Source organism: Rhipicephalus microplus, chromosome X, assembly GCF_043290135.1.
Source record: "Rhipicephalus microplus isolate Deutch F79 chromosome X, USDA_Rmic, whole genome shotgun sequence".
Taxonomy (NCBI): Eukaryota; Metazoa; Arthropoda; class Arachnida; order Ixodida; family Ixodidae; genus Rhipicephalus; species Rhipicephalus microplus.
In genome coordinates, this window is record NC_134710.1 from 423,807,942 (window position 1) to 423,832,597 (window position 24,656).

General features: G+C 44.4%; 1 pseudogene; it reads left to right on the forward strand.

Moving 5' to 3' along the window:
* LOC142775483 (putative ATP-dependent RNA helicase DDX27) overlaps nt 1-23,965 on the forward strand; it is a 51,162-nt pseudogene extending 27,197 nt beyond the window's left edge.
* The last annotated feature ends 691 nt before the right edge of the window (nt 23,966-24,656 follow it).

Consider the following 24,656-nt stretch of genomic DNA (forward strand, 5'->3'; position numbering starts at 1 on the left):
TGTATGCCTCGATTCTCGGATACATTCCGTTGAATGCTTGCCATGTTTGCGCATGTACAACATTTGAAATATATATTGTTCTTTCTCATGATGCAGATTCAGTTTAACCTCTTTATAAGGTGCACTGGTGTAAGAGATATGGTTAGTAATATACAGGTTGATAAGAGAATGCATATGAGGTACCCTGCTTATAAGAAACATGTCATATAAATGACAAGAATTGCTGCTCGGACCATGCCTCTTATACAGGGGTTTAACTGTATCTGCAATTCCAGCAACGTAAAAGCAGTTAGTGCTGTGCTTCGTCAAATTTAAAAGCATCCTCTCCGCTGCTCTCATTTATCTATGCTAAAACTTGTCAAAACAGGTGGAGGGTTTCTCAGCAGTGTGGTAGGAGAAGCTCTAGGGAATTCTTCAAGGCCAGTACACTTGAGAATCTTTGTGCAGTAATATCTATGTAGGTAATCATAAAATATATTGCTCTCTGATTATATTTTTTCCTCTCTTCAGAATGCTCGATGAAACCTTTGCATCCCAGATGAAGGGGATCATCCGGCGCGAGGGCCGTCAGGTTTAACCTGATGGTCCCCGAGAGGGCCTAGCCAGGTGACGCTGAGTTTACTCGCGTCTATTGTGGACCGAATAAAGTTGTTTCACTCACTCACTCACTCTCTTCAGAATGCTCGATGAAACCTTTGCATCCCAGATGAAGGAGATCATCCGGCAGTGTGCTCCAACTAGGCAAACTATGCTGTTTTCAGCCACCATGACAGAAGAGGTCAGTACTGTGTTGTGTCGTGTAACTCAAAATTATTACCCAACCATTGCGAATGCTTTTAGGCTTAGAAGTGTGATTTCATTGAGTGCTTTCATTGTTTCCTTGTGTTGTCAATGCTTGTGACAACTACCGTATTTACACAATTGTAAGTCGACTCGAATGTAGGTCGATCCCGAAATGGCTCGGCATAAAAAAAAAGATAGGAGCACGAGGACATTTTATTAAAAAAAAAGTTTAATACATCGTAAAGCCATTGGTGTGTAAAGGTGGCTTCACGGCACTACTCTAAAGCTGTGGAGCAAAGCTAGCTTTGCGAAAATGCGCGGAGATGGTTTTCAAAAAGACTTCACAAACGAAACTCGTTTTCCATTCTAGGTTGACCCCGCCAACTTCCAATTTTAAGTTAAGACAAAACGGGTCAACCCACAATCACGCAAATACGGTAAATTTTTTATTCTATTTTTTTTAAGTTGGCTGGTGAAGTGACTGCATTATAGGGCCAATAAATAGATGACTTGCTTATTCCCAATATATTGTGTACTGTGTTTTCACTAACTACTACAAGATTATTGTTTTGGGGTTCGTAGGGTGCATTCTTTTTTGTGTAATTGTGTTATTTCACTGATTAGGTGTTGTAAATGGCGAAGTGAGTGTTTTCAGGAAATTGAGTTTTTGCTTGGTTTTTACAATTTGATGCCTGTGTCCCCCTTCATGAGCTTCTGATAAAAGCTCATTTGGCTGGTGAGCTGCATTGCAAGCGCAGTTTCATTAGCCCGAAACGTGGTTTTATGATACCTGTTTGGCTGTGCTGTAACGTGAGTCAAAGCGAGTCAGTCAGCTGAAGTTTCTTTTCAATCTTCATTGCTTGAACACAGGTCAAGGACCTGGCAGCTGTGTCGCTTCATAAGCCAGTCAAGCTGTTCCTTAACAACAACACAGACGTGGCGCTCAACTTGCGGGAAGAATTCGTTCGTATCCGCCCACAGAGGGAAGGAGATCGAGAAGCGATTCTTGCGGGTTAGTAGTAATGTCTGATGTTACGCATTTAGGGCAGGTGTTGCATGGTTCCTTGGAGACGCCATAGTGTCACATTGCTTGTCTGGTGAAGTGTCTGGCAACCAAAGTTTAAAGTACAGATTTAACTCGTTTTTACACATTCTCGTGCTGAGCAAAACAAGCAATGTTTGCTATGCAAAGTAGCAGCAAGCACAACTGTTAGTCGACGATATGTAATCTCTTGGCGAGATGCACTGGCTCTTTGATCTTTGTACTACCAATGGTCGTGTATTATACAAAATGCACATAACTATTCACGAAACATATGCAATCTGATTAGAATCAGAGATTACGTTTAAAAAGCCTCTCAATTTATAGCATGTCTTATGTGAGCAGGAACTTCATAGCATTTGTTAGCTTTTGTAGAAAAGTTCGTTAAGGTTAAGTGTAATCTGATACATGTGTTAATACTAAGGTCATGTTGTATCGAGGTATCATGATTTTGAAGTAGGCTTTAGTCTAAAGGCCTAATCGGGCGGTAAGCTCTCATCAAATGAACAGGATGATTATAATGGAATGCTAACTGGCCATGCATGCTCGTTTGTTCGTTTCCAGCTCTGGTGTGCTGGACGTTCCACGACCACACCATCGTTTTTGTGCAGACCAAGAAGCTTGCCCACCGCCTGCGTGTCCTTCTGGGTTTGCTGGGAGGACGGGTGGACGAGCTGCATGGGAACTTGAACCAGGCGCAACGTCTCGAAGCTCTGCACCGATTCAAGAAGATCGAAGTGGACGTGCTTGTCACTACCGACCTGGTCGCCCGTGGACTTGACATCAAAGACGTGAAGACGGTACGTGCATCTTTACTTACTTGCAATGCCGTCAGATTTGGCCACTGAAAATTCTTAGTGTACTGCCTGCGTCATGAGTGACTGACTGCAGGACAATTTGGAATTTGCTGAAAGGAACGGGGCAGCTTGCCGAGGTATTTTGTTCAGTGAACATGTTTGTACTCGCTGCATGCTAAGTGGACATTTGTTTGGGATGTCACTGGAAGATGAGTTGTCATTAGAGCTTTTGTGTTTCGATTAAATTAATAATATTACAGTATAACCTCATTAGAACAGACTTTTATAGAAAAACGGTCTTGGTCTGTTGTACAAAAATTATGTAAAATCCAAGTACAGTGTACTCCCATTAAACGAAACTCACTTAAAATGAAAAGCCGCATAATCGAAACTATTTAGATATATTTGGTTGATCTGTTATATATTTATTGATAAAAAGTTTCGGGTAATCAAAACATTTTTTTCACTTACATTGGTTAAATGAAACTAAAACTGGCAAAATTCATTAATGGCGCAAGTGGCCACAGCAGTCAAGCAACCATGAAACATGCCGAAGCTAGCCTAGCCAAGTTAATCCAGCGATTGCACATGTTTGCACATACTGACCAGCAAACGATCTATCTTGTTTTCATCTTTTTGTTTCCGTCTCGTCCTGAACTTGAGATAGAAACAAAAAACCTCAGCACAATGCACTTTTGCTCGCAACGAAAGTAAAAATAATTCAAGAACTTGACCGCAACCCCCTGTCGAAGACAGAAATTGTCACGAAGTTCAATATTCCCAAGTCCACACTGTTGAGGATACTCAAGAACAAGGAAGATCGAAGAAGCTGCAAAGCTTGGGAACTTTGCCACGGATAGAATGCGGATGAGAACGGCAGCATACAAGGAAATTGAAGATGCTCTTTTTCTCTGATTCAAGCGTGGGCGCAGTGCGAACTTTTTGATCAGCAGCCCCAGTTTCGAAGAAAAGGCCAAAGAGATTGCTACTCGCATGGAAATCGAGCACTTGCCGGTGAGCGATGGCTGTCTGAGCCGTTTTGAAAAGTGGCGTGGTGTTGTCTTTAATATAGTTTCTGGAGAAAGTGCGGCTGTAAACATAAATATCTGTAAGCAATATTAGCAACATTTTTCTTTCTAATCGGCTATAATAGTATTGAATACTTCAAAATGTTTTCGTTCTGTTGGCCACAGTTGGTGCTTTTGAAGTAAAGTCATATTTCATGCATTTTGTGGGCTTTGCTTAAATGAAACTTTTTATAAATTAAACAAATTTTTTTGCCCCTTCAGTTTCGTTTAAGAGGAGTCAAGTGTACTGTTACAATAGACTTTTATCAAAACACAGAATGAGTATGTTATATCGTAAATCCCCGCGTATAATACAAAACCGAACATAATACGAGGCCAAATTTTAGTGGTGAGAAATGAAATTTAAAAAATTGTACCCACGTATAAACGACGTAAGAAAGGTAACCGAAAACACATTTATCGAGCACACATCCGCAATACCCATCGCTGTCGTCTTCAACTGCGCTTTCCTCGGACATTTCCTTGTCAAACAAATCGTCAAATTGGTGCTCTTCTTCCGTGCCATCGAGGGCATTAGAGATGCCGCACTTCTTGAAGGAACGACGCACAAGGTCCTCTGGGATGCTTGCCCAAGCGTCCACGATCCATTTGCATAGCGTGGCTGGTGATGCCCGTTTCAGCCGCCTGGTCGGCGTCACTGCAGGCTCACCTGAGCACATCCACTCGGCATAGCAACTCTTAACCGCATCTTTGAACGGCTTATTTACACAAACGTCCAGAGGTTGCAGTTGACAGGTCATCCCACCCGGGATCACGACCAGTTCCGTGCCGCCGTCGCGCAAGAGCCTCTTCACTGAGTCAGCCAAATGGCGGTGAAACACGTCCAGCACAAGAATGGAAGGAAATGAGAGCAGGGCACCAGGGCGTCTGCACCACACGGACTTTACCCAGTCTAGGACAAGGTCTTCATTCATCCAGCCTTTATCGTGACATCTCACGATGACATTCTTTGGTAGCTCCTCCCCTTTCGGCATCGTCTTGCACTTGAAGACGACATAAGGTGGGAGTTTGTGGCCGTCCGCCGTGCACGATAACATCACTGTGACACGCGTTTTTTTATTGCCGGTGGTACGGACACTAACTTGCTTCTAGCCATTCTCATGAACTGTAAGGGGCGATGGCATGTCCAGGTAAACTGTCGTTTGATCGGCGTTGCCGATTTGTCCCAGCTGAAAGCTCTGTGATTGGCACAACGTAATCACATTGCGTTGAAATGAGATAAGAAGCTCTTCAAAGGCTTCAGGGAGCTGCTGAGAAATAGACATTCGCCGGCGCAGGGAAAATCCGGCTCGGCACATGTAACGGTAGATCCAGTGCTTGCTGGCTTTGAACTCCGAGCGCAACATCCCCTTTTCTCTCCCCAGGTTTTTCGCTTTCATCTGCATCAGCTCCATGTTGACTGGCAAGTGCGCCGCCCGCTGCTTTCAAACGAACTCTGTCAGTGCGAGGTCAATCTCTGGGAAGGCCCCCTTATTTGGACCGCGAAAGCTTTTTCGCTTTCCGCTGCATGCGAAAAGCACTTCTTTCTGTTGTCGCCATCCACGGACACTTCCCTCGCTGACTCCGAACTGTATTCCGGCCGCACTGTTGCTGATTTCCTCGGCAGCTGTGATGATCTTTGTTTTGAATGCAGCCAAGTACTGGTTTCGGTGCTCTGGCATATTGCACCTTTGCGAAGTGAGGCACAGAACATAGTGAGGTTCACACGTCCACCCGTCCGCTGTCCAAGCACCCAAAAAACTCAACAACAACGAGAGACATGGCCCTAGCGCTCACTTTTGACACGCGAGGGCGCAAAGATAAAAAGCCAAGCCGTAGCCACTTGTTGACAAAACGAAGCCGTAGCCAAGCGACAGTTACAAAAGCGAAACTTCAAGCGCAATTTCGTTTCTCGAGCAAGTTTTCATTCTGATCCACACATAGTACGAAACGGAAATTTGGAACACTAATATTTGGAAAAACCTAGTATTATACGCGGGTATTTACGGTAACCAGAGAGAACTACGAGCCATATGAATTTTTTCTCTATGGGGCATAAAAATTTTTGATTTTTGAATATAACATCTTCATTTCCTATAGCACTTTTCTATCTGATTTCAAAAAATATTCACTGATAACTACGTAGATGGGCTGTAAAGGGTTTTTGTGCCTGCCGAGATGGCGAAAATCATCCTGAAAGTCGCAAAAATAAATAAATCAATAAATATAAAAAAGACAGCATTTCTCGAGAATTCGTATAGCCTCGTAACAGCACAACTGCCTGCCATCATTTTTTGCTTGTCATAAAAGTATTTCCTAAAGAGCATTTCATGTTCAAAAGCAGATGTTTGAAATTCATTTCAAGGCCTTCGATCAATTGGCTGCTTCTACCGTGTTGCTCCAGTACAACTCGCTGGTTTGATGCTTGTTTTGGGATATGCTTCCAGGAGAGTGCCTTCTGCTTGTTGTGCGCCACGAAATCGCGGCCGTCTAAAATAATGCTATTTAGTGACCTTTTCGCACTCGTTCTGTGTTCATAAGTCGACAATTATTCGGGATACATTTACGCCTGAGATAACGCAGCAGCAAATGGCACTTCACTCATCAGATTATGATTGCGCGCCACACTTGTTGTGAACATCGCACACGTGCATCTTGAACCAACTGTCATAGCATTGGCTCGTTAACGGGAAGCTTCTACTTATCAGTACTTATCAGCAACGATGAACTTTGATTTTAAGGGCGCAGTTGCAATCGTCGGTGGGGGTGCTATCTGCACAAGCATCAGCTTGCTTTTAGCCTGAATGAGCTTGTGAAAAGAGCACTTCTCCCTGGAGTGGTCATACAGTGAAACTTCGATTATACGTCCCCCTGGTTTCGCGACGACCTGCATTTTACTATGAATAGGTTTGGTCCCAGCAAAATCCCCATAGAAACAATGTATTAAGAACCTTGGTTATACGACGCAGCTTTACGTCGACCCCGCATCTTACAACGACTTTCAGATTCCGACGGAGAGAAAAAAACCACCTTTACTCGAATCACATGTCAATCAAATATTCCCGAGTACGAAATGTGAACTTGTGTACACTAAAGGGACCTACTGGAAAAGTAGTCATCTTCATCGAATGGAAAATTTATCCTCCCAAAATGTTCATGCACTTCTACATGCATTTCAGTCGCGTGCATGCGTATCCGGGGTCGTTACCTAGTCAAGCTCTAGCCACATAGAGTAGGTTCAACTGGCCAGAAAGCCGATATTTTTAGATTTTCTGCCCATGGAAACATTTTCTAGTCGACCTACGCCCATTCTCTTGCCTCTGTCACACTCGCTGTCACTGGTTTTCGCACGCAAAAGGGCACGACGCAGCTGCTTTTGCCATAAAAAACTATTTTCACTTGATGCCAACGTTTATAACAGCGAAACACCACTATTTGCACTTCATGAGACAACAAATTAAAACACGCACTGCTCAGTTGCACACGAAGGCATCGTAGGTAGACTCGTCCGTCGCCATTATGCGATAGCGATGGCACTGCGTCTTACGCTTCTGATGGGTGGCTAACGGGAACACGGTTTCGTTTTTTTACGCTCAGGCAATTTTCGAACTTATTTATCAGTAGAAAGATGTGCATTGGATTTCATTGTTTTTAAGGCTAGGAATAAAGATTCGCTCGAACTTTCTTCAACTAATTATTACTGCCATTAACTATCACTACCAACAATTATTTAAGCTACCCTCATTGTAGAGATAGAAGATCATGTCGTGGGCTTATTCAGGCAGTCTGTATCCATTTTTTTGGGCAAGGCTTAGTTTCGCAGTCTATAACCTTAGTTTTCTGATTATATGATGCCTGGATTATACGACGGTTTTTCGTGGTCTCCTAAACGTTGTATAATCGGGGTTCCACTGTAGCATTTTGTAGGAGTTCTGTGATATCTTATCCTAAAGAGTTTGCTGCTAGCTTTATTTCGTATAACATTACAATTTGTTGCTATCACATTCACTGCATTGCATTCAACGCAGCGTCCTGTTGTTGCCAGAGCTAATCGGCCAATCGTAAAGGCTACGATCTCACGACACGGAAGTGCGTGACAAGTCGACCTTCGAAGATCCATTGTTTTCACTGTGGTCTCAGAGAGTTTCCATCAGCGCTTAATCTGACATTCCCACGGCAGTGACGACACAGTTGTCGCAAATACATGTCGCAAATACATGTGAAGTCGCAAATACATGTGCTTCTGTGGAGTAATGGCTGGGAATAAAAAAACTTCATTACATCAAGGAATTCGTTATATAGAGATTCGTTATAAGCAGGTTTAACTGTAATAACTTATCCATACTTGAGCAGTTCAAACTGAGCCTTGCTGCAGTCTAAGTCGATATTTTCACAGATATGCTCTCCTTTAGTGCACTTGGTCTTGAAAAACTGGTATGCCAGCAAGGCCGAAGCACGTCACATTGACAGTTTGTTTGTTGACGGATCACTTCTTGACCACAGCATGTTTATGTAACGCAGGTAATCAACTTCACGCTACCCCACACTGTTCAGCACTACGTTCACCATGTGGGTCGAACAGCTCGAGCCGGCAAGAGTGGACGGTACGTGGCGATGTATTCCATTCTAGGTTGTAGTTGATGATTTGGCAGTGCACTCAAACCTGGATATAACAAACCCAGACATAATGAAATATTGGTTATAACAGAGTACGTGAAGAATAGTCTTGAAATAGTGTTAAAAGAATGTACCATCGTAATGAATTTTAAGACATAAAGAACTGATTTTCGTGTAAGATGCAACTTTGTCATAAGGTGGTTTGATTGAACCGCTTTTGAAGAGGTCGTAAATTCACATAGCTGATAAAATAGCAGAAAGGAAAGCGAGGAATGCTTTCTTTGAACACTCTGTAGACCCTAGCGATGAAGTTGCTTGGAAAAAGTGCTTCATAACTGCCATGCAAGGAAACTAAGCTCATGGCTCGATAGACAGTGGGAGAAATGTTCAATCAGTGCTTTACCAGCACATTAGAGCTGGTTGGGCTGATTACTAGAATGACCCTGTCTTTTATTTTATAGCAGAGATTCCTTAATATGGAAGGCAAAAGAGTTCATCTTACGAAACTTGTCTGTGTAGTCTGTGCCCTGCCTCGTTTATTTATTATTTCTTGAATTTGGTGATAACGTGTAGAAATGTGCCAGAAAGAGATATTTAGATGAAATTGAAGTGTAGTAAATTAAATCAAACATTGAATATTTTTCTAATTGGTCTTGAGTAATGATCAATCACTCTTACCATTAGTAGCAAAGGATTTTAATAGGGGTGTGTGAATATTTGAAGCTCCAAATATTTTTCAAATAGTGTTTGCTATTCAATTCAATAAGCACTGGTATTTCACTATTTGAACTTCCCAAAGACATACTGTCTACATCCAGTTAAAAGTGACCCCTTCAGATCTTTCACATGCTTCACCTTATTACACTCTTGTATTGTGGTAAAACTGCTCTTCAGATTTTGTTTTAGTCTCAATTGTATTAATTTGAAATAAGGCCGACTCCAACATAGGAATGATGAATATTGCAGAGGTGGGTGCTCAGTTAATGTCGTTTTTAACTAGAGATTTGGGCACCAAATGTAAAAATTCGGACGTAGATGATCTTTAGCCTCCAAAATTTCGGATGTTTTTATATATTGATGTCTAAGAGGCAGGTCTGGCACTTCTTGCTCGAAGGGAGCACACCATTGTCCACCACATCAGTTTGGCTTCTACAGAAGGTGAAAGAAGAGGAGAGGCTCAGGAAATACCATCTTTATTTTTCACGTGTAAAGTGTTGCCGGCAAAACTTAGGTTGCTCCAAGTCACGTGCATAAATACATTTCCGTTGCTACAATGCCTCATTCTTAAAACGAAAGCTATAAAAAACAATCCTGCCAGTGCTTCATAAACCTAGCAAAACTTTCTAATAGCTATTTTTCAGAAATATGCTTGCTGCTGGCAGGGACTGAACCTGCGAGCTTCGAATAATGTGCCCAATGCTCTGCCTATCTAAGTACGATGGAATTCGTTCTCTCGTCTACTTTATCTGGTATTAAGTGAATGCTTGTTAACCTGTCAGTGTTTAGCACTGTTAATAGCCTTGATGGCTGCTCAGTTGGCAGCATGTGACTCTTTGCACTTGATAGCAAAGCAAGAAATAAATAGAAAAGTAAATACGATGTGCAGTAAGTTTTGAAAGGCTAAAGATTTGCCACATTGCATTCATTCGGTTTCAATTTAAGGGCTGAGTTGTGCTGTACCAGTGTATTTCCTTATTTTTACACCCTTGTCCAGATGTCGTGGCCCACTTTCGGGAGACGATAGCTGGCCTTGAGCAAGAGATTGAGAGCATCCTGCAAGAGGAGAAGGCTGAGAAGGAGCTGGGAGTCATTGAGAAAGAGGTTTAGAAGGCGTCTGAGCTCGTCAACAAAAAGGCTAATGCCAACGAGCCGCAGCGCTCGTGGTTCCAGACGCCCAAAGAAAAGTTTCGTGAGCAAGGTGACTTGTCTACTGTCATTGCTCAGTTGTGGTGGTTAAAAGATGCTTAATTCTGTAATCTTTAATCAAAGAAGGAATTGTTTTTTGGAGGTGTTACTTTAACTAATTGGCTAGCAGTGTGAATTGCACGGCATGTTCTTATCTGGTCACGTGACTCTTAGTAATTTATGATCATGCGTAATTTCCGATTATGTGTCACACATTGGTACTGCTTATCGTTATTAAGCCCCATCGAGATCAAATTTCTCAACATTGATTGGCTATACCTCCTGCAGCCTGTGTGAAGAGCCAATCACAATCGCCAAAATTCGATCCAGATCAGGCTCGATCGCAATTAAAAGTGACCATGTGACACCGGTGTAAGGTTAATTTGGTGGGCTGTCAAAAGTTGTCTGAAGTTGTCATAATAAGTTGTAATGTATATAGGGTACTATTCATACAGTAGGTGCTGCAATATGTGCTACTAACTCTGTAGTAGTACTTGCAGAACAAGAAGTTGGTTAAAGTTGAAAAAAAAAATGTGTTTCTATGTGTAGTGCTGCCTGCTTTTATTACATTTATTGTCTTGTGGAGTTCATTTTTTCCCAGTATTGTTCATTGCTTAAATTATCTTCTCCGTGTTTATGTGATACATTAGGTAGCAGTCTTGTAACCAATACTTGCTTTTTTTTTAAATTGAGCTAATTCATGTTGCCTTTTACTAGCTACATACTGCTAAGCCTTGCACATGAGCTTTAATGCTTATGTTTGGTTGTGGTGTGAGTGAATGTGATGAATACTGTTACTATCAGATTGTTGAAGAAGCAGATGACTAATAGCCAGCAGACTTGAATTGCTATGTACGGTGTAATGCGCCTGTCTTGTAAACACTGTGTTAGCGCTGTTACAAGACAGGCACACGTGAATACGATGCTTTTTTGTGAGCTCTGTGAACCATCTTTCAGTGCAACTCAAGCTCGGAAAGCACAGCAAGCACACCCTCAAGAAGTTGAAGATAGCTCCACGTGCTCAGAATGTGAGTGTAGTGTTCTCAGTGGAAAAACAGGTTGCAATTTTATCATCATTAGTGTACTGCATTAGGAGAGCATAGTGTGGGATAATACGGCAGCACAATTGCTGCATGGCACTTGATCATTTTGGTCGGTGGCTGGTGCTAATCTTACAGAGTACGGGTAGTTGATCTCACTTGATGACTTATTCATTTATTGTTTGGGACTACATAGGATTTGAGATGTAGATCAGAGTAGAATATTAGAATAATATGGTCCTACTTGGCTTCTTTGGAGGAGCACGACGAAAAAATTTTGCACTTGATTTTTTTTTGTCACAAAATGTAGCTCATGAACCACTCGTCATGGCTGGAAACCTCATTTGCATAAGTGCGTGACGGTTGTTTATGTAGAGACGTCTTTAGAATGCCCAGTCGCAGTTTCGGTTTCAAAGAGCACTGAAATAGCAGGAGCAGTTCTAGTGTCAGGGCAACCATGGCTGGCTGTGTGACAATGCAAAACGGTGATGTGGGTGCTGTGCGGGAGAGCGGGGGCTGCACTGGCAGCCTGCACATACAGAGCTGCAGTCACGGAGAAAGAAATTGCATGTAGTGCAAGCGCAAGGTGCGTGCCAGCAACCAGTGAGCATAAACTCGAGATGTAGGTTTGTTTACATTGACACCGCCTTGATGATGGCACTGCGAGGTGCTCCACATCTCACTCAGACGCATGACATACACCTTGAAATCGATTCTAATTACGTTCTAGGCTATATTTGCCGTTGATATTTCGCAGATGTTGTTTATTTCTCCACACAAATATATCTGACTCATTGTCTTGCCTTCAAAATTTTGTGTCAGTGCTCGTTCAATACAATGTGTGATACTAAGCATGTTCACATATGTACCTGGCTGTGCAAGCTAGTGATTGCTGAAAATACTCTCGGCATTTCAAGATGTACCAGTGATGGTTAGGCAGTGAACCTGCCACCTACCTCTTGCTTGCTAGCAAAATTGTTACATCTGCACTACCAGAATGAATACTCACTTTAATAAGTAGAAATTTGGCTTAATTGTGCACAGAAACAAAAATAGCTAATCGATATGCTTATAACCTTTTGCTGATGTTTTGTGCTAATCTGTGTCTAGCACGATTCCTTTGTTGAGTAGCATTGAAGGAGCAGGCTTGGAGCTAAGCTCTTCTCTGTCCCAGTTAAAAAACAAAACTTGAAATGAAACATCACGTTTCTCAGCCAAACTAGATACTTTATGAGAAGTGTGGTACAACAGTGCTAATATTTCAAAGTGATCAAAGAGGGAATTGATGCTGGGAAAGCTTTGACGCGCTATTGATGCTTTTTGGTCTGTCTCGCAAAACAAATGACTCAGGTTTTTTTCTTCCTTTCAAAACTCACAATTAATCAGCTTCTCTCTTCTTTTAAAGGGACACTAAAGGCAACCATTAAGTCAAAGTTGATTGTTGAAATAGCGGTCCGGAAACCTCGTAGTGTTATTTTTGTGCCAAGGAAGGGCCTATTTCGAAATAAAATCACGTTTTAGTGGTTCGCATCAGGGTAGCGCACTTCAAATCGCCCACCTCAAGAAGCGGACCAACAGGATTGCCTCGTGTCACTGTTGTCGTGCACAATGTCGCTAGGCTTTACTGCGCCGCTAGCTGCAGACTGAAAGCAGCGTTAGCCTCAGCAGCAACAACGGCCTTTGATCAATTTTCCGCTCTTGGCTCCGAGATCGCACACATTTTTGGTTCAACTGCGCCTTGCTAGATGGCACCATCTGTCCTGTGTAACTATGTGAAAATTGAATTTTCGAATCACTCGTGCCATTCCCCATAGTAACGTCCGTTGGTTCTTTTTTTCATAAATTTAACAAACGAACAAGCAGCGTTTTATTGTGTCTCTTCATGCACGGAAGATTCTTTATTTAGTGCAACTAGATCGATTACTAGTGATTAATTGGAGATGGTTCGTCTGATGTCATCGGGATCATTTTGAGAATGTCCTACTGCGGTGCATATGTTCTTGTGTATTCACCATAATTTCTCGGTAAGTAGAGCACTGTTGCTGATAATAGTGTCGTTTTAGATGTTGTCGTACATTGAGTTTTCACCCTGACATAAATTGTTATTTGACTTTAGTGTCCCTTTAAGGGGGGACGCGGCCCTTGAGAACCGAAAAATCGCGAAAAAGTCGGTTTTTGAAAAACCTCATTTTTGGGTTGTATGTCTCATAAACTACCTATTCTGTAATTATCAGCACCTAATTCAACCGCAAAGTGCAAAAAAAATACTATTTTCGAGGTCGCCGCGGTGTCCAAAACAGGCGCAAATCCCGAAATCAAACCAAACTTCGCGCGCGCGCCATTCCCGGACCATGCGGTCGTCACGTGCCATCTTGGTGTTGTTTTGACCGTGAATTCTTTCTCTCTCGTTCGCCGCCTTGCCAAATGGCATCGGCAGCACAGTTGAGACGCTATTGGCATTTTCCCGCGATGCGATGCGGAGCGCTGATTGGCTAGAGCAGCGCATTCATATCTCGTGGGAGAAAGCGTGCCCGCCATTGGCTGCTGTGCAGCAGCGGGGGCGGTCGCTCCTCTCGATGGCGCGTCCAGCGCGCTCGTTTCGTTGTTGCTCTCTGCTCTGTCCGCCTCGACAGACGTCTGCTTACGAGCCGCTCTTCGCCTTGTGCTATCTTTTCGATCATTTTCTCTTGTTTTTTTTTTCTTTTTGCACTAGTTCGGTGCCTTTCGTCTTTGTTGTTGCGGGCGATGCCGGCAACGAAGCCGAAGTCAGTGCGGAAGTCCGGTGCGCGGAGGCGCGCTATGCGGCTTGTACGATCATCGAAATTCCGCTATTCTGCTGCGGGTGCCGACTGCGTAGACGCTTGCAGCGACGGAACTGTGTTGTCGGCTGTCGCCAGTCGAGAATCTGACACATCGAGTGTGGCTGGAGCCGCAAATGCACCGAGTGTTTTCGAGATCGCCGTGCTCGACACGTGCTCCGAATCGATGCCCTCCAGTGTGACACCGAGTGCTTCTGATATTGCCGGACCTAGCACTTCGTCTGAATCGATGCCATCGAGCGTGACACCAAGTGCTTCTGATATCGCCAGACCCAGCACTTCGTCTGAATCGGTGCCGCCATCGAGCGTGAGTGGACCGTCGCTTCATCTGCGGACGCGTTTCCAAACGAAGGAAGAAATCGATGCGAAGCGTCGTGACGCCGTTCGCGCTGAACTCGAGTCTACGCCGGCGACGCAGAATAAATTTCAACTGATGCAGCCGGCTCTTGCACCTGCAGTGACAAGTGATGGCGAACATTTTTCGCTCATTCAAATGAACATCTTTAACGTCGTGCTCAGCCGCACAGTGTGCAAAGAATGTTTGAAAGGTGCTATGACTGTCCGAGAGAGCACCAAGCTTGGACTTGCAACAAAACTTGAAGTCATGTGTGCCTCTTGTGGCACCGTCGATAAATTATGGACATCACCCCGCAAAAAGGACACGCAGGCCTTCGATGTAAATGTCCGCGCCATAATGGCTATAAAGCAAATAGGCAAGGGGCAAACAGCTCTTAATGACTTTTGGGCTGCCATGAACGTCTCTTACAGAGGTCTTCACCACAAGACGTTTCAAAAGCACTTGAAAGAGACGTTCAGGAAGCCAGAGGCCACCGCTTTGGAGAAGTTTTATGCTGATTCTGCCACAGCAGTGATCAAAACATATAAAGAAATGGACCCCAGCTTCTGCAAGGACATCACCGTAGTGTACGATGGCACATGGCATAAGCGGGGTCACACATCACACATCGGAGTGAGATCGGTAATTGACTTCTTTACAGGTCTCATCTTGGATGCTGTAGTTCTTTCAAACCACTGCCTTGGATGCCAAACAGGGCCAAACCTGGAGATGCAGCATACGAAACCTGGCAGAAGCACCACATTTGCCAGAAAAACACAGATGCAAAATCGGGAAGCATGGAAGTGGAGGCAGGCTTGACTCTCTTTGGGCAGTCTGTATCCAAGCATGGCCTGCGGTACACCACTCTTGTGTCCGACGGAGACAGCCTTACCTTCGGTGCCCTCACAGAAGAGAATGTGTATGGGCTAGTGCCAATTGTAGAAGAAGAATGTCTGAACCATGTTCAGAAAAGGATTGGAAGTGCTCTTCGAAACATTGTGCAGAAAAGTGATAAGCCACTGAGTGGGAAGGGGAAGCTGACTAAAGCCCTCATTGAAAAGCTGACAGGATATTATGGTTGGGCCCTGAGAAACAATTCAACTGACCTAACAGCCATGGAGCGTGCAGTGATGGCAACATATCATTACGTCACATCGACTGACCAGGACCCTCACCATGAACTTTGCCCAGAGGGGGCTCAATCGTGGTGCCGCTATAGAGCTGCAGAGGCAAAGCGTGAGCCACAGCCAAAACATAAACACAGCCTACCGTACTATGTCGCTGCAGCTATGCTGCCCATCTACGAAAGACTGTCACAAAAGTCGCTTCTTCAACGCTGCCTGGGAGCGAAGACGCAAAATGCATCAGAATCATTCCACTTCATTCTGTGGTCTCTGATGCCGAAGGAACAACACTCATCCTTGATCGCGGTAGAAACAGCACTGCATGAAGCAGTGCTACGCTACAATGCCAGCTGCTGCAAAGCAACCCAAGTGATATCGGACTCCATTGGACTTCAACCAGGTCATCTGGCCATCCAGCGAGCTCGTGAAAAAGACGCTTTACGCCTAAAAAAGAATCCTAAAAGACACCAAGAGAAGATGGAGGCCAGGCAAAAGAAGAAAAGAGTGGGCCAGGACACTTCTAGCTACTGTGCTGGAGCTTTTTGAAGAAAACACAAGTTTTGAACTTTCTCGGCCTGTTTTCTCAGAACGGATTTTTTTGCTAGTTGTGGTGCTGAGGAAAGCAAGAACTCGAAAACCGTTCTTCAGATTTGTGTGCCGTTTTTTTTATTCTGTTCCTGAATGACCTTGCAAGGGTGTAACAAGCTCCTTTTTTTGAAAATTGGTGCTATTAATTTATAAGAAACAATTAATTTTTGATGAATCTGCTCATTACTGGTTACATCAAATTCAAAGTTGCGTGAAAATTTTTGGAGGGGGGGAAATTAAAAAAAACGGCTTTGTAGCGCCCTGGGATAGCTATCAAGGAATGACCACAATGAATTTCAGCTTTATATTATGTCCTGGGGTTTCTCACGACTCTTCCTCAGGCACCCATGTGAAGCACCCAGTTAAACCTCAATAACTCTGGAACTAAGAAACACAGCTTCGTGAAGCTTAGCAGTTCTGCTAGTTTTATTGTAGTGAACAACCCCTGAAAGTTTCATCCAGATATCTTAAAAAATAAAAAATTTCGGTCTCCAGGATAGCTTCCCCCCTTAAGAAGCTATTTCATGCTTGCATCCGTAAAAGTGTCATTGCATACTCTCTTAAACTGTGTTGTTCAATTACATTAGGCCACACAGCAGGCAGCATAGGCACAGTTAGGTAAACTTGGCTAATTTCCCCTATCTTATACAGGCCGAAGATCGTGTCTCGAGGGAGCTGGAGAAAACAGCTCAGTACCAGGCACGCTTGGCTAAGAGGGCAAAGAAACCTAAGCGCATACGGGCCGTCACCGAGGATGACGGCTCAAAAACACATCCACGTGAGTGTGCTGTAGTTCGCGATATTGGGCTGCAGATATGAACATGATGTGACACATTTTCGTTCAATATTTCATGCCACTTACATGTTTATCATTGCAGCCAAAGGGAAGAAAAGTGCCAAGAAACGCAAAGGCTTCGATGCAGAACTTGTGGACACCAGCCGGAAGGCCGTGAAAAAATTCCGATATGGTTATGTAGCAAGAGGGGTAAAGGAAGGGGCAAAAAGAAGTGGTCTTTGAGTTGTAAACTTGCTTTGAAAAGCTTCTTACATCAGTAATGGTACAGACTGATTTGAAAAGAGTCAAGAAAATTCAGCATCATTCCACTCTGCAAATGTTGGTGACTAACGGAACTGACCGGCGCAACTTCCCGTGGAAGTCGTCTAAGGGATTTGCAAGCGTAGAGCTTCATAGTAGGTTCTGTAATGCTACCCAGAATGCTGTTTTTGGGAAGCATCAGTGTCTTGTTGATTAGCATTTCAGCAGCCCCTTGCAGGGGCCCGGCAACATTTTTTGAAGTAATTATTAAGCTTTATTAAAAAAGGTCATTGCCTAGTCAATCGATCGCTGCAAAAATGTTTTGAATCAGCGAAGTATGAGCGGAGTTACAGGTATTTGTCACATGGTTTAAGAGCTTTTTTTCTTTCGTACGAGTGGGTGGGCTGAAAGGACTGAATAGTACGTTGGTTGGGGGATCGACGAGGGGGCAAGAACACTTTAATGAATGTATATTTCTTCCTGGTCATGAACTGCAGCGAGCACGAGCCCACATCCAGGACAAACAAACGAGGAAGACAATTTGGGACAGCACGTGCTCTCACTGAGGCTTTTTGATTGTGTCGCGTCACTGACCTGCGTCTCTGTGACTATGCGGTATTCCTTCTCCGAAGTCCCTCTTTTTCACACGCGTCAACTGCTAAAGTCGCTGGGTATTCCCAGCCAATGATCCAAATGCCTCCTGGTAGCCCTATACCTGTAGTCACGACACCTGTCTACAGGGCCAGCCGGAGAATCCGAGGATTGTCTCCTGAGCGTGAACCTACAGGAGATGACGTCAACTGCACTACGTCAGAGCGGTACGAAAATGCTACGACGAATAATTGCAAGCTGCAGAAGCACAAGTGCCGAAGGTGTTCCGCGGCCCATTTTGAAGGATGTCGTGGACTGGTTAGCTAACTTTCAACGCGCTGCAGCTTTCAACGAGTGGACCAACGCCAACAAGCTGTGGAATGTATACTTCAGCCTTAAGGATGGCGCTCGTACTTAATTCGAGAACTGCGAATCCTTCTCCTCGTGGACGGTGTTTTGCCGTCAGCTGCTGGCAAGTTACACTGACCCCCATCGCCGTGAACGAGTGGAGCGGGAAATTCAAACAGGCATTCAAATGCCAAACGAAAGCGTGATGACGTACGTGGAGGACATGACGAGCCTTTTCCGTCGCGCTGACCCAGGTATGGCAGAAGACAAGAAGTTGCGGCACCTAATGTGAGGAGCTAACGAGCAGCTCTTTGCTGGTCTCGTTCGAAGTACCGAAAAAACTGTGGCAGAGTTTTTACCTTAAGCTATGATGATGAAAAATATGCTGCAGCTAGCGATCGCCTAAGTACGATCATGTCAATGCTGCTTCGTCGATGGACCAGATTGGATTTGCGAAAAGGAACATCAGTCTCGAAGCTCCCTGCGACCTTATCTGATCAGTGGTAGGTGACCAGCTGCAAAAGATTCACTGCCCGCCTCCACCTGCTGGCGGATCCAATTCCAGCCTCATCAGGAACGAAGTACAGCAGGCTCTGCAAGTCCCACTTTCCAGCGATGCTTCCCTGCCTGTACCGACAGAGCCTCGTCGTGCACAAGGCTGTGAGCTGTTACGTGCCTCCGCACCGCCTCGTATACCCTGCACCCTGCGATGCACTTGCATAAGTCCAACCAGTCCAGCATTTCGAGAATTGGCAGCTTCTCCTGCGGAAATTGGACATATGGCGCACATAGGACAGGTGGCCACTGTGCCATCACTGTGACGAAGCCAGACATGTATATCGCGAATGCCAGTACCGCCACCCCGTACTTCAGGCTTTCGCCGTCGACTCGCCCAGGCCAAGATTTGGCGAAAGACCCAGAGCTATCGAGGAATACTTGTCCTAGCAGCGCATGTTACTGCCCCCGCGGCACAAGTCATGATCATTACCTCCAAGAAAGTCTTCTTCAAGCGTCTCGAACTACCCAGGGGCGGCGCCAACGCGATCGCTCAGCTCTAGGTGGGAAAATTAATGACTGCGATTTTCGGTGGTGGGGCCGCTGATAAATGTTATGAGCAAGGGCTTCCATCGACATGAGTACATACCAGCAGCGGTTCGACAATGACAGCTTCTGAATCAGAAAGCCGACTTTCCCTGGACCTAACAGTAGCACTCGAGGGCCGGCACGATGCTAGTGCTTTATTAGACACAAGGGCTGACTACTCCATCATGAGCAGAAAACTGGTTACGCATCTTAAGAAAGTTGCTACGCCGTTGTACAGAACACAAATCTGTACAGCCGGTGGGCACGTCATCACCCCTCTCGGTATGTGTACGGCTAGAGTCAGCATTCGCGGATGCACATGTCTCTGCAGCTGCCTGATACTTCCCGTATGCTTCCGAGACCTCATTCTAGGCATCAACTTTTTACGTGAATAGGTGCTATAATTGACCTCCCACAGCGCACCGTGATGTTCTCGACAGGCAAAGCAGCAAAAAAACCTCAAGACAGCCATCTCAGCATGTTTGTGTTTCGGCTGACATAATCACGTTTCCCCCTCGTTCAAGCATTCTGGTTGATGTCGTGTGTGACGAGCTACAAGACGGTGAGGTTAAGTGGGTACATACGTATAGCCGAGGGTGGGTGCGATATGCCGGGATCGGAGATCTGGACGATTAATTCTTCAGCTTGGCTGTGGACAAGCTCACAGTCTCTATCTCCGCAGTGGTCGGCAATCGATATCGGCTGCTTTCATTCACCCTCTGTGTGTGGGGATGATAGCTGCGTGAGGGTTTGGTGCACATTGAGGCCAATGTGGCCTTTACAGAAATTTCGGTAGGCTGTCAAAATAAAGGTAGACTAAGGGTTTTGTAGTGTGAGGGCAATTTGTGCTTTTTTCGTGCTAGTTGTGCCTATGTCTTGGGCTGATATACAATCAACCTGTTTTTCTTGATAAATTATGCTTGCTCTGTATTAGCTCTTCACTGGTCCAGCCACATCGACAAAGAAGGCGCCTTCACTGTCCGAGTATTTGTCGCGAGCCTAGGCCTGTGCTGTACGTTGATGTTGATGGAACTGTGGATGCATATTGCGTGGTAGTGGTTTGATTGCTAGCCTGCTTTTGAGAATTAATTGTGAATTTCAGGCCACGCACGGGCTGCACTATAATGCTTACCTCATGTGTTCTCAGGAGCCTTGGCTACCGATCAGCAGTGCTTTCTAAACACGCTGCATTGTGGTTGGGGCCGTGCAGCACAGCATGGTGAAATGCATGTTAGGCATGTAATTTTCTCAAAGGAATAATTGTCCTGATGCGTACATTTGCCAATGGCAGCGATACATATTTTCCAGCAGAGGGCTTTCACCGTCACCAAATTCAATGACAACTTAGTGGATAGCCTTCTCTTCCTAGCTTTGTTTTGCATCATGGATATTACACATTTGTATTATTTCTTTATTCACATTCTGTTAACATGGGTGCTTAGCACGGTGTTCGGACACTTTTTTTATGCGGTGGCTTTGCTTTCTGATGCATTAGTTTTTTCCACCACTCCACAGAGGGTGGAAGAGGTTACACTTTTTTGCCTTTAAATACAACACTGCTCTTTAGGTGGTACAAGGGGTTTTCGGTCTAAGCACTCGGTGCTTTGCTGAAAACTAGCTCGTAACAGCTCCGTTAAAAAAAAGAAGCAAATTTACATGAGAGATTATTGCATAACATCAGGATGCATCTCTTCTGAGCACATCCAGTGAATATGCAAATTTTGTGTGCATGTGGGTGTGAGTATTAGGGATTGCTTATTTTCATGACTCTTTAGCGCGGGCTTATCTGCTTCGAGAGCCCTATTGATGGAACCTTGAGCAACATTCTCCCTTTTTTTCTTCCTTTTATTAGGCCTTACTACAAGGAAAAAGTACAGATGGTTCTGGTCAAGAGCAAAGGTCCTGTAAAAAAATTCAAGTCGAAGAGTTGATACAGGAGAAAATAATTATGAAACTACAGAACTGGTCTGCATTTGGAGCAGTTGTGAATTGTGAATAGACTTCTGCGAGAAAATGTGTGGTGCAGAGCCAATAAAATACCTAGATGGCTTCACACAAACACAACACTGAACGGGAACTTATCTCGAGTTGGTATAACACAGCAGTGCTATGCAGCGACACATTCGCACGAAGTGAATGGGGTGTTCAACATATATTGATAAATAATAGATTATTCCTACTGGTATTCGTATCTGGGCATGTTCTAGTGACTCAATGCGTTTGAGGACTGTATCACAGCCGTGTACACAGCACTGCATAACAATTATTTTTCCTCAAATAGTGAAGATATGATGAAGCCTCTGTACATTTTGATCTTGGAAATGCGAGCGTAAGTGTCTTGAATCTTTCATATAAAAATCACTACCCAAGCACTCTGTACAAACTGTTAACCAGCAAAAGCTGAAACATGCGGCCCCGGTGTTTGTCCACGGTGTCAACCCTGGACAAACACACACAGAAACCTGAAACACTGAAACCATTCACAATTATTGGTTACATTTTTGTGCTTCTTAATGAGGCTAGACACCCGTTTTGGCTTGGATTTACCACATATTTTCACGCCGCATATGCCGCTTATTTCATATGCCGCACACTGTGCCTCGCATGTGCACGGTCATGGAGAAGTGTAATGAGCGGTTAAATGCGTTAGTTACAGTGGTTGTTCTTGAATCACAGGTCGTCATAGACGTCGCAGCTGTAGTCAATGTGCCACTGAAGAAACTCGCTCGAAAGTGGGCGTTCACCCTGGCAAACGCGCTCCCGTAATTATTACATTGACGCCGCAACGCAGTGTTGTTGCAAGCATTTGACATCGCGAGCAAACTCGGCAATGTTGTTTGCAGGATCCACCCCCCACCGGCGCTTGCATTCTTTTTCGCGATTTAGCGCGGCTTGGAAGGCTGTCGGATCATTGGTACGCAGTTGGTGCCTGCACTCGGCCTTCCGGGCCTATTTTTGTGCCTGGATGGCACAATTGGCCCGGTGAATGCGAGCCCTCTCACGTTTCTACTTTCGGCGCTCTTCGAGTTGTTCATTGCATACCCATGTAGAAGATGCCAGGAAAAACTGTTGCGTGCTGTCACGGATCGGGGGCTACTGCTGCGGGCAATGGACTGCGACAAGACTCTCTTTAATAAAAAAATAATCATTTAGTGAACACTCGCGACACTCTACAAATATACACAAAAAATGTATAGAACCAGCAGAATTAACTCCAATCTCAATATGCAAAGAAATTCCTTTACAAACTAGACTGTCCTAAATATCGTCCAACATCACTACCACCTAAGCGCTTCTAATGGTGCTTCTCGTCACCTTACTTGTAACTGACGCGCTGCTCGTCAATGTCCCTGTTAGTTGTGTCGGGTCCTTGTCTCGACGATCTTGGTGAACGTTGCCATTTCCACCGCCGCAAGCTCCTCATTCATTGTAATCATCATCTGACGCCGTTGTTGACGTGGCGGATGTTTCGGTGGTTGGGCATAGCGGCTGTAGGCGACACCCGGTGCTGCACGCTTGCCTGGTCACCTAGGGACTGTCTTCGGCGGGTTGCTTCGAAGGAGGCTGGCGCTAGGAACGTCGGCGCTTGCTGTGTCTGGCTGGTGCATCTCAAGCAGTCTCTCTCGAAGCAGGCTGAGGTCTCAGTCTACTTCTCAGGACGCCCGCGTCACAAGTTGCCGAGTCGCTGTCCTGGTGCTCCCATCGCAAGGGCGCTTGCGGGCAATGCGACCTCCTCCTTGCTAGCCCACATCGACTATGCCAGCTCATCACTGCTCGAGTATCGATCACAGTTTGGGTCACGCGCTCGGGCCTCGCGGTACAGTGTGCGTGCTCGCGCCTTTTCTAATCTTCTCTAAATTCATCGCCATCTTTGTCGCCGAGGAACACTTACCCATGACACGCGCTCGGCGCACAGTTGCGACGGGATAGACGTCACTCACATTGTAGCCAATAGCGTGCGTTCTTGAGTACGACACTGGGAACGAGGCAAGTGATAACACAGTCAATGGACACCAATAGTGACACCGCTGCCGGACGGATTTTCATTTCCCCTAGCCATATACAGTTTTCACTGTAAAAACAAAAACAAAATATATGGCAGACCCACTGCATTATGAATCAATGCAATGCGAAGCAGTCAATAAGAAGCTGCAGAGATTGCATTGTTGATGCTTTGAGACTAATCAAAGCATTCATGTCATGACATGTTCACTATTGCATACTTGTTATGCATGTACCATGTCACGTTAAAGAACCCCAGGTGGTCAAAATTTCCGGAGCCCTCCACTACGGTGTCTCTCATAATCATATGGTGGTTTTGGGACGTTAAACCCCACATATCGATCGATCGATGTACCATGTTAACAGAACATAAATTGTGGCATTTACCATGCATGATCTGTGATGTATATTTATTATACGGACTCATGCCATGCCAATTTTGGTATATGATGTAGGTTGATTAAACAGGCTCTCAAGGGACGAGGAAAAATATGTTCAGCTTAACAGGAGCTTCATTTACAGAAGATGAGTAGGGGTAGTTTGAAGCCCATTGTATTAGAGCTAGTTCGATTTAAGGAGCAGTTCTGTTTAGACATCAGTCGACTGAGGGTCTACTGTAACAAGTTAGTGAAATGGCCTGCAAGCAAGATGTGCAATGTCAATCGTGACACAAATGATATGCATGACGTGATTGTCATGCTAGGACAGGTCATTTATGTTTCTTATAGAGACGTGTTATGGCATACCAATTTTGGGATTCATGAATAAAGAGTGCTTGAGCACCAAGATGATGTCATGTAACTGATGATTCCGTACATGTCATAATTCTGATGTAACTAAAACCTTAATAGTAACAAACTCAGATATAACGAAGCAGCAGTTATAACAAAGCAAATAGTAGTATTGCCATAGGTGTAGTGTTATGAATATTCTTTATAACAAATTTTTGGATATAAAAAGCTTTTTTCGCTTACTCTTTCACTACGGTGAGAAAACGGCACTTTTTTTGTGCTTTCACAAAAAAATTTATCAAGAAACATATAGCATTGTACTATATGAAATGGTAGCTTATTGATTCGGCTTTTCATACATATAAAACACTTTGGTATCAAACTTATAGAATTGGAAAACTTAATTGTTAAATAACAAAAACGTACAAAAAGTTATACAAGCACTTCACAAGTTAGTGAATGTAGAGAGCGAAAAAATTTTGAGAAATCTAAAATATACAAATTCCTACTTGTTCTCTTAGCTATCATTCTAGTATAAACACAAATCCAGTATAGCATGTCAACAATTTGGCTCGGCTCATCAACCTACTGGCCCCGACGACTGTGCCACTCGGCAAAACAGTCTCGTGAAGGCAAGATGCGAAGGTAAATTTTACAGGTCGAGGAGAATACGTTCGTTCTGTTTTGCGTTTTTGCTTCTTCGTAGCAGAGCTTGCAGTTCCTTCTCTTTTTTTATTCTTGTGGGC